The following is a 12,219-nucleotide window of genomic DNA, read 5'->3' as shown; positions in this document are numbered from 1 at the left end:
TATTGCACCATCTTTCAAAATCTTGATTTCTGATGTATAATGTCTCTCTGTTGTTGAGCAAGTACTTCCTATTTACCCCTTGCAGTCACAAGTTTGTTTAACAAGAAGTTATCTGAAGGATTTTTATCTGATGCTGATGTAGTTTCCATTACCTCATCTTCTGCCAACTTCAACTTCTTATTTACATCTGCAAAAACTGACCAGTTCCATTCCTTTAAATCTGTTTTCAATCTTTTCAGCTTACTCATAAAAACATAAATGGGGTTGCCTTCCATGTTTTGTTCCCAAGATTTTATGATAACATTCAAGAAGGCAGGATGATTTTTCCACACTTTTAGTGCTCTAAATTGAGTATTTTTAGGTTTTGGAATATCAACATTTACCCCATATAGAGTACTATGATCTGAAATGCCTCTGACACCAACTTTATATCCCCAGCTTGGATATTTTTCTAACAATTTTTCATTAAATACAACTCTATCAAGGTTGCACACAATTCTCTTTTTTCCAGCTCTATTATTACACCAAGAAAATTCTAACCCAGTTTTAGGTGCTTGTATTAAACCACTGTTATTCCAATATGGATATCCTCAGAGGCCTTAAACCACCTTGCTTTTGATCTTCTCTCATTACCGTGTTGAAATCTCCCATTACTAACCATGGTTTATTCAGAGTGCTAATGTCAACCAAATCATTCCATAAGCTTCTTCTATTTACTGTTAGAGATGCAACATGAATTCATGTTATTAAAGTATCTCCCACTTCCACTGTTATTGATTGATCAGATGTAGAGATTATATTTGGTTTCTGAATCAAAGAACTCCACAAAATCTAAAGATTACCTTTTCTATCTTCTCTTGAATTAGTATAGCTTCATAATGCATTCCTGGTAACTTCAATTTTTTACAAAAGTTCGCAGAATAATGTACTTTTGGCTTTGCAAGAATAACTAAAGAAGGATTAAAAGAATTTGCTAAACTCCTAAGTTTGTCTTTGGCCCTTATTCTCCCTAGGCCGCTGACATTCCAATATACTACTCTCATTTAGAAGATTGAAATTGAGAAGTGTTCCTTCTCAAAATCTCTTTTTTACCACCATTAACAACTAAATTTGCTGCTTGTTGTCTTGTTGTGACAATGATCCCTTATTGTGTCTTCTGTTTAACTTTTGGAACATTTTCATTAGTATCTCCCTTTCCAATTGGTGGTATAATTGTACTTACTTTATTAATAGATGGAGCACCAGAAGCAGCATTCAATAATTTTTCCACTGATAAAGCAGGGAATTCAATATTAGAATTAAAAGCCTCTTCATTCAGTTCTTGTAATACCTGAAATTTACCTGAGTTTATAATTTTTTCCTGAGGAGTTTCTAAATTTTGTATAACTTGTGAACTTGGCTCACAGATATCATCAGCAGGAGGGCATATAGTAGACTGTGGATTTGTTTTTGTAGCTACTCTTCTCCAAATTTTATGTGTTTCTTTAGGCATCTCTGCAGCACCAGTATGTTGTTCTTGCTCTCTTCTTTTGTTTCTGCATTCTGCTGTGAAATGACCTACTATTTTGCAATGGTAACAAAATTTTGGGAGGTTAGGAATATTCACTGCATGTTCAAACTTCCTATATTTAGATTTCATACCGATTTTACTTGGAATTGGTTTAACTAAATCCATTTCCACCAGAATACTTGCATAATATCCTACTTCCTTTTTAATAGTTGTTTCATCAACTTTAATTGGTCTCCCTAAAGCTTTTCCGGTATGCAATAATATTTTCTCCTTCCAGTATTCTATACTCAATCCAGGAAACTGAACCCAAACATAAGCCGTGGAAGTTTTATGTGATTCTGGGTTAAAGTTTGGTTCCGATTCTTATCTTAAGTTTTTGAGAATCAACCACCCAATCACCAGTCCAAATAAGATTCATATCAGCTTCATTTTTCCAACTTTATAATGAAAAACCTTTTCCGATCGGAATTAGTTGTATTTTACCTGAAGTATTCCATTGTCTTCTGAAAGATGATTCTGCAACCTCAAATTTCAACTTTACAAGGTCTAATCTGCCAATCAAGCTAAATTTCCATTCCTCTAAACTTTCATTTATATCATCATCAGGAATAAATGATAAAAACTCAGAAGTACTACGATTTGCTTCATCTGAATTTAAACTATTTGGATACTCATCTGTTTTTGATGTAAATCCAGAACCAGATGCACCTGATCGATTTCCTATTATTTCCGACATATTTACTTATTTAATGAAACGAAACCATCGGATTTATGACCACCGATCATTGAAAAAACCAGTAAAACACTTGAATTAATGAAGGAATTTGTGGAAAACGAAGTAGAACGAAGAAATAAATGTTACCGAGTCGAACCGATTTTTCACCTGAGTCAGGCCGATTCGCAGAGCTCCTTTCTCTAAAACCTTTTTTACAAATACAAAACAAACGAACAACTTGGGATTGTTGCGGACACAAGATTACTATGAATAAACCACAGCCATACCAAAAACCAAACCCCAAACTAAAACCGCCGGCACCACCAAACAACTAAACCCTACATGAAGAGGTGTATTGGTGTTTGTGGAGATGAAAATTCTAGGGTTGACAAAAAAAAATTAGCAAATCAATCATCCTACATCAATCAAATAGAGAGAAAAAAATACAGATTTAAAAATTCTAGGGTTTCCACATGTTTACCTTCTACAGTAGAAACTCTATAAATTAATGTTGTCGGGACCATCAAAATCCATTAATTACGCGAGATATTAATTAACGATAACTTACTAGTCTAAGTGTACGCGCGATGCAACTGCCGTTTCGTCCTAGTGTGTAGTAAATTATAATTATGAACTAACTCAAAGCTCTAGGATTATTTTACGGTGAAAATCTCTTCTACAGATTACAATTAAGTTAAAATGCTAAAACATCAAAAAGCTCAGCCTTCAACGACCCAAGATTAGAAGGCTATTCAGACAATACATCGATTTCGTCCGGCGTAAAATGTAGTGCCTTGGAGGAGGAAGAGTGCAACAACACCAACATAAAAAGTAATCACTATACTTATCCATAGGCCAAAACCGAAATCAATCCTTCTTTATACCCTTCATATTTTCTTTTTGACAACCGTCCCCAGGTATCAGTTCCACAGATGAACATGGATTCCCGGTAATAGCTATTGGGAACTTCCAAAAGAAATAGATTAGAAAATTTGAAGCAAAATGGCCAAATATGTCATGCCACTATAAAGCAACTCACATATCTGATCGATATTCCACTTAGTACCTAACAAGCCACACATCATTCATTTTGATTTTCTTCAACTTCAGAGATGAAACGCTCGTAACCATTTTTACTATATATGTTACATTACAAACTCTGTTTACTGACCACGTCACTGGTTTATCCTTTATCTACAACAATCACATATCGGGCCAATGATTATTAAAAAGGCAATAAAGACGGCAAAATAAGCGCATATTATTTGATGTAATGAATGCATTTTATTACACACTTGATTTCAAACAGAGACAGACCTATACTACAACCTGAAACTTGACAGCACCCGAACCTGGATATGGATAAAAATACAATAATCCGCCACATTTTATGAGCCAGTGTAACTATAGAATACAGACATGTGTTTGTATGTGTGAGGGGTGAAATGCAACCGACTGACTGAGATACACCCTAATAATGCGAGCGCAATACATAATCTTCTTGGGGACAAAAAGGAAATGGAATTATAATTTTTTTTTTATTAGGAATGACTAATGAGAAGGGTGAATGTACAGCTGTTGCAGGAGGTAGGCTTAAGATCCTCAATTGACTCTATAGGGTGTCATCCTTCAAATACAGGTAGAACTGTGACCGAGTAATTCACCCAGTGGAAGCAACACTTGATGGTAAGATATGAAATGCAAAAAAACCACCCTGCTATAAACATATATGGCCATGATTGGACACAGTTGAGTTTACCCAACAGACTAATCTTTCAATTAATTGTATCGAACTTGATAGTGAAATTAAGGTACTAAATGAGACACCTAAATTAAGTTTTCCACAGGGGTATTTTTTTCGAATAGGTGATGTTCACTTAAAAGAAGTTGAGTTCTTCACAGTTGAATCCTTACCTGAAACTTGCATTATTGGTTCATGTAAAACTACCGAAGCTAAACCCACTCAAAGTTTTAAAAAATGAAGTCAACTGATATCATGGACGAACATAATCTGTACCTGAAACTTCCATCGTTGGCTCTGTAACTGTTATCATTGATCATTTGAATATTATTTAGTCTCAGAATGTGTTGATAAATCAAAGTTTGATAGAAATTGAAGTCGATGTAAAGCTAGATTATAGAAATTAAAACGTAGGGCGCAAAACTCGTAAGAGTCGAGTTTGGGATTGATTGAGAAAATTGAAATTGTGTTTTTTGGTCGAATGTGGTGTTTCTAGTGGTGGTGAAGGTCCAGGAGGAGGAGGGTGGTGGTGGTGGTGATAGTCTAAGAGGGAGAGCCGGAGAGGAGAGGAAGATCAGGTTTTTATGTTTTTTAAAATATGAAAGTACCCTTGGTTTTGCTGAGAATCTACCAGAACCCATCGAGGAGACAGGCAAAAGAAGAAAAGCACGGAGGGGCATTTATGTCCAACGAAAAAGTAACGAATTTTTTTAAGACATCAAAAGGGAGCCTTTTCTTTTTTCTTTTTTTTGATGGGAAAAGATTATATATTAACTAGCAAATGTAGTACAAAAGATTTACAAAATTATTTTTCTCGAAAACATTAGAATCTATGCTAGTTTTTAGAACCTTTTGATGCAGTTTAGTCGACATGTGCTGAAGCTTCTTAATCCTTGCTTCCTTGGATATATAATCCGCTGCTGAGTTATTATTCCGCGCAGTATATTTCACTTTCGCTTGAGGTAGCTCGCTCAAGATTATCCTTACTTCCTGCAAAGTGTTTTCCGCTGTCCACGAATAATCTGTGCTTACCTTGTTAATGTTGTCTGCCAATGTTTTGCAGCCTGTTACTATGGTAACACTGATAAAATATTTTCTTTTAACCAAGTGACTGCGTTTAGCAAAGATTTGGCTTCTGCATGGAAAGCTGAGGTACCCCACTCCGATCCCGCTGATAAGTGCATGAAAGTCTCTTCGTCCGCTGAATATAGAATAAGAGCATATCCCATCGACAATTCCTATTTTTTAAAGGAAGCATCTATGAAAATTATACAATCTGAGTTTAGGTTGAACCAGGAATAATTGGTTGGGATTTTCTTTTGAATTTTCATATTTACTTTGACGAGTATTGGTAGGGTTAGATTGCAAAAATCTATTGATTTGGCCTATTAAATTATTCAGATATGGATTTATCTTTTTAAAAACCACCGAGCATCTATATTTCCAAATGAACCAAAGGATGGTGGATATTCTTTTTTGTAGATGGGCCAAATCCGCTTCCCTAATCCACCATTTAATCCAAGAAACAATGGAGCTTGATCGCTACTTGAGATTAAATTATCAAGGGATAGGCCAAACCAAATTTCTCTTGCGAACAAACACTCTCTAAAGAGATGATATTCCGTTTCTAGAGCTTGATTATTACATAACTGGAAAATCTTGTCAATATCAGGATTATGAGCTCCTAGTCTAGCCGAAGTTGGAAGGGCTTTTTGTGATAGTTTCCATATGAAAAGTTTTATTCTTGGGATTACCTGAATTTTCCAAATCTTATTCCAGGGAAAATCTAAACTGTCGGTATCATCTTGATCCTGATTGGCTAAATAATTATATATATTCTTAGCCGTGAATTTTCCTGATTGGTGGTGCCTCCATCTAATGATGTCCTGATCTTGTTTTCTTAGATTCATGGCTTGAATTATTTTTCTTATCCTCTGGATAAAAGAATTGGTTTAGCTTTTCTTGATCCCATTTATTTTGATCCGTTATTAATTCTTGAACCCTTGTTGGCGCCTGATCTTGTGAGTTCAGAAGTTTCTGGATAATATCTGCATTAGGAATACATCCGTCCTCCCATATTTTTATCGAAGCTCCGTTTTTAACTTGCCAAATAAATTTTCCTTTTATCATATCTAAACCTTTTTGTATGCTGATCCAAATCCACGACAAATTCGAAATCTTAGAGGCTTCAAGAGGGTGAGATTTTGGGAAGTACTTGGCTTTAAGAAGTTTAACCCAAAGTTGATCATGTTCTGAGATTAATCTATAGGCTAATTTAGTGAGAAGAGCTATATTGAATTGACGTGGGTTTTTTATTCCTAAGCCACCTTAAGAAATTGGCTTGCATATGCTTTTCCAAGCTCTTATGAAACCTGCTTGTATATTCTGCCCTTCTTTTTTCCACCAGAAGTTCGTTTGGATACGATCTAGTTGATCAAGAGTTTCTTTTGGTAGATCTAGAACTTGCATTTGATAAGATGGGTACGCTTGAAGAATATATTTTATTAAAACCGTCCTACCCGCTTGGGATAGGAGCTTAGATTTCCAGCCTTGTAACGTGGAATAATATATTTGAAGGAGAGGCTCAAAGTTGGCTTTTCTATTCTTGTCAAAAATGAGAGGTGTACCCAAATATCTGTCTTTTTTCGTAATCAAAGGAACTTTTATGATTTTAGCTATAATTTTCCCATGTTTTGGATGGATTCGGGGACTGAAGTATACACTTGATTTTTATAAATTAACCATCTGGCTAGTAATTTTCCCAAAAAGAAGTAAGATGTCCAATTGGTTTTTAGCTTCCGCAAGATCTGCTTTAGTGAATAGGAAACAGTCATCTGCAAAGAATAGATGGGAAATATTTGGGGCATTTTTGTTCATTTGGAAACCCGAGATTTTCTTTTCTGTTGTCGCTTTTTCAAGTAGGTGTGAGAGAATTTCCATGCAGATAAGGAAAAGATAAGGTGATAGCGGATCACCCTGTCTTAGACCTCTCGAGGTGTTGAAATTTGGTCCAGGCGAACCATTTAGAAGTATCGAGAAGGAGGTTGATGAGATGCATTGCATGATAAAAATTTTCCCATTTTTCGTTGAAGCCATGGGTGGAGATAACTTTTTATAAGAAAATCCACTCAAATCTATCAAAATCTTTCGAGAGGTCCAGTTTTAGAGCTAGATATCCCTTTTTTTGCTTTGGAAGTCTTCGTCGTGTGGATAAGCTCGTGGGCTATTATGATATTATCAGTGATTTGTCTTCCAGTCAGGAAAGCCGATTGATTGGGAGATATTATTTTTTTGAGAATGGGTTTTATCCTGTTTGCTAGGATTTTTGAGATTATTTTATAAATGGTGTTGCTTAGACTTACAGGTCTGAAATCCCCCGGAGTTTGAGGAGTTGCAGTTTTTAGGATGAGAGTGATGAAAGAATAACTGAAATCTTTATTGAGAATTCCTGATCGAAAAAATTCTTTAACCGAGAAAATAATGTCTTTCCCTAAAATATTAAAATTAGCTTTAAAGAATCCTAGCTGAAACCCATCCGGACCTGGCGCCCCCCACTGGTTCATATTGGAGAGGGTAAACCAAATTTCTTTCTTAGAGGGAATTTCAGTCAGGGAAAGATTTTCCTCATTGGAAATGCAGGGAGAAATTACGGTGGATATATCAAAATCTAAAGAATTTATTTGGGATGAGGCTATTTGCTTGAAATGGTTAACTAAAAGAGAGTTGATTTGATCCCTATCCGAAATCCAAAGTCCCGATGGTTCTCTGAGAGAGTTTATCGCATTTATTTTTTTTATTGGAATCCGTGGCATGGAAGTATTGTGTATTCTGATCATATTCCTTGAAGAATTTATCTCTCGAAAGTTGATGGTAATAATCATTTTTGATTTTGTACCATTTACCTAGCTCTTCTTGAAGGTTCTTAAGTTTATCTATATCATTGGATATTCTTTCGGACCTGTGAATATTCTCTATTTTGTTATTGAGGGTCTTAATATTTTTATGAATGTTTCCAAAGATGTTCGAATTCCAATGAGCTAGGTCTGAAGAAAAATGATGAAGATTTTCTGAAAAGTTTTTTTATTATACGGCAGTGCTATTCAACTCTCTATTCTCCACCTCCCTATTCTCCTCCCTACAATCTAAACCCCACATTAGGGGAATGGTGAACCCCACCTGAACCTGAATGTGAATCTCGACATAGATGTGAGGCTTAGATTATAGGGAGGTGAATAGGGAGGTGGAGAATAGGGAGCCAAATAGCATTTCCGATTTACATATTAATTAATACTTTATTAATTTATAGATAAAATTCATATCAAATAATTAGTTTCTAAACAAACAAAATACCATATCTTTTATATTTCCTATATAAATACAATATCAATACCAAATCATACTTTTATAAACATAATATCCAATCATATTTTTTTATTTCTTATATAAACACAATATCAATATCAAATCATATTTTTTATACACACAATATCAAATCATATTTTCTAAAAAAATTTATTTATTATCAAAAAAAAAATCATATAGAAATACAATATGAAATCATACTACTAACAAATAAAAAAATATTTTATATAAATAAAATATGAAGTCATACTACTAACACAGACAAATCATTAACACAATATGGCTTCGCATCTTAAAGGTGTTAAAAAATCAACAATGACCGATGAAATTCATAGGGCATTATGCAAGCACAACAAGGATAATCTAACAACACCAAAAATTCTTATAATGATAAGAAAAATTAGAGATGAAATTCAATGCGATATTGATTTTAGCAAAAAAAAAAACAGAAGACAATTAAATCATTTTCCAAAAGTTCTTCGTAAATCATTAATGTATTGAATATATATATATAATGCATTATTAATTTATATTTCATATGGGGCCTACATAGATAATCAAAAAAGTATTATCTTATAATTTTGGTGAATTATTAATTTGGCACGTTGTCCCCGACTGGGGAACGGCCAAAAATATTATTTAAAAGAGTTTATTGAATAATCGAGTATTAATGAAATGAGTTTCTACTGTACTTCATTCCTTCTGGATCGTCTCTTTGATGAAACTTTGCCTCATGAATTTCTTGCAAACATCAAGCACATACATCTAGAGTTTCTGCGGGAGAGAGAAGAAGAACCTTAGCAGCTGGAAAAAAGAAAAAAAAACAATTTTTATGCGGAATGCATATCTGGACGTCCCAAGTCACCCCAAAGCACAATACTGAAATTTTCCAAGCCTTTGAAGTCAAAACTCCATCCAGACGACAGGGACCGCCGGATTACCCTCCCTGTTAAATCCTGTCCACTCTGACTCTTTGATCACAAAGACAAACCCCACTATTTTTTATAACAATGATGATACATATAATCATAATATATTAATTTAAAGAATAATTCTTAATTAATTTTTTTTTTTGGAAAAAGCGAGAATTTTCATATTAAAAAAATAAAAATAAAGTATCTTAGGATAAATACTGAAATAGATTTTTAAAAGTGGAAAATATAGAAAAAGATTAAAAAAAAAAGTATTAACATAAATATTTTTAGAACGGCATGCATTTGTTTTAAAGTAATAAATCTTATTAATTTTCATGAAAAAAATTTAAACATAAATTTTTGTATTTGACATACAATTTACAGTTCAATTTGGTCACAAACAATACAAGCTTCTAAATTACTAGGGTGTCTTATTATTTCTTTGATTTGAACTTCAGAGAAAAACAAACCAACATTGAGTCAAATTTTGAGAAAATTTAATGTGTATAAAAATTATTTTTTATTTTCTAATGGAATTATTATTTTATATAATATTTGGGACCTATTAATGTTTAAGGGAAACTTTTGAAATGTATTATATTACAATTTTATCGAATTTATTATTTTATCACTAAGGACCCAAGTCGGGACTGGAAAATTTTATTATTTTAACGAGACTATTATATTTTCGAGTATTATTTTAAAAAAATTCTACTTTAAATCACTCTTTTATCTCTTCTTGATTTAACGTTGTTAGAAACCGTATACCTAATTCCTAAAATCACTCTTTTTTTTATTCTTTGTTTGACATATATTTGACTCACTGTGAAAATTTTAATTTTATAATTTATGTCGTTGAAAATTCTGATTTTCACAATTTAGTGATAATTACAATTATCAGTTGTTAAAATTAGTTGTGTTTTGTGAAATTGCAATTATCTTCAGTCATTGAAAGTTTTAATTTTCAAAATTTAGTGATAATCACAATTTTCTAAAAATTTTAATTTTCACAATTTTGTGATAATCACAATTTCCATTTGTTGAAATTAGTTGTATTTTGTGCAAATACGATTATCTTACGTCATGGCGTCATCGAAAATTTTAATTTCACAATTTAGTTGTAGTCGCAATTTTCATTTGTTTGGTGATAGTGAAAAATACTATAATCCCCCCTTTATATGGGTTTTTTTTTTTTGATAAGTCAAAAAATTATATTAATGAAATAGCAATATGTACAAAATAGTTTACAAGAAAAGAGGTCATTGTGAGCCCAAAAACTCGTAAACTACTTAAAACGAAAATAAGATATATTTGGAAACTCAGTAGAAGATACAAAATTAGGTCTTCCATCATAACTAATGCCTTCTTCATTTGCAACAAACAACCCGTCTTTGCCATTGTATTTTCTGCGAAATTTGCCTCACGATAGGTGTGACAGAATCGTATAGTATCATACAAATTTCTGACCTTAGCCCGCCGGTCCTTAACAAACCAAGGCAATTGACCACTAACAAGTGCATGGATTACACTATTAGAGTCTGAACGAATCAAAACTTTACCAATCTGCCACTTCCGTGTCCATTCAAGACCTACTATAATTCCGTACAGTTCTGCCAAATAGTTGTTGGTAATGCCAAAACCAATACTCAACGCCCCAAGAACTGAACAAGTTGCATCTCTATCTACAACACCTGCGCCTGCCACCCCTGGATTCCCACAAGAAGCACCGTCGCAGCAAAGCAACAATTCATCACGCTCTGTAGGTTTCCAAAAACATTCAAACGGTTTCTGTGCTTCACCTTCCTATGCTTGACGCGAAAAAACTCCAGAATCTCCAAATCAGCCACCGTATTGTGTGTTGTGCTATGTAGTCTCACTGAATAGTCATGCATAACATTGAAAACTCTTTTCTGAAAAAAATTCCAGAAAAGAGTATACCAAAATTCCAGAAAAGAGTATACCAGTTCGGCGTCTTCTTCTCATAAACCTTCTTGTTACGAGTATACCACAATTCAGAACGAATAACCAAGATAGCAAGTAACCACAAATATTTGACTATTTTGCTGGAACCTTTTGCAGCTTTATAAGACGTGATTAAGTTAGCATGAGGCGTAAGTTAAAAAATACATGATATCCAGTTCCAAGCCCTTTGAGCAAAGCTACAATGCCACAGAATATGTTCCAAGGACTCCTTCTCAGTTTGACATACATACCATTTAGATGCTAGAGAGTATTTAAACTGGCTTCTTACCTTGTCCATAGTTGCGCAAGCATGACGAAGAAATTTTCAATTCCGAGCAACTAAAGAAGGATGAATAGATTTCCTCCATAAAAGATTTACACCCTCCATGATAGGATACTTCTTCCGAATAATCTCCCTTGCTGATCTAACCGAGAAAGCCCCTTTCAAATCTGGCATCCAAATGCGAGAATCTGGACCAGTATGAATTGAAGGAAAATCATTCAAATCTGTACCCGCGTCCAATAAATTTTGAAGATGATTTCCATTTATGTTCCATTCCCCATTCACAATCAGATCACTAACCCGTGCATTTTTGTCCAAATCAGTGGGACCAAGCACATCAGATAAACAAGTATCACCAAGCCAAATATCGTAATACAATGAGGTTGCCTTGCCATCACCAATGATAGATTTTGTATTCCTGTCCACGTCCCTGTGTACCCACCGAATACCTGGGAAAATAAAAGACTTAACACCTCCATCCTTGAATCGGCCATCCCTTGTAGTGAATATTGTGTACAAATAACGAGCCCAAGCCTTGCTAGAAGATCTAATATTCCACCACAATTTCATTAACAACGCCTTATTCATGTTAGCCATTGTTTTAAGACCCATCCCTCCTTCCTTGTAAGGACAACAGATTTTATCATAGCCCACGACAAAAGATCTTAAAAGATTAGAATCCCCGAACCAAAAAAAATTTCTAATAACTCTTTCACGCTATTTGATAAACTT

This window comes from Papaver somniferum, chromosome 5, assembly GCF_003573695.1.
Source record: "Papaver somniferum cultivar HN1 chromosome 5, ASM357369v1, whole genome shotgun sequence".
NCBI classification, from domain to species: Eukaryota; Viridiplantae; Streptophyta; class Magnoliopsida; order Ranunculales; family Papaveraceae; genus Papaver; species Papaver somniferum.
The sequence above is the reverse complement of the archived record's forward strand: the minus strand, read 5'-3'. Positions refer to the sequence as shown.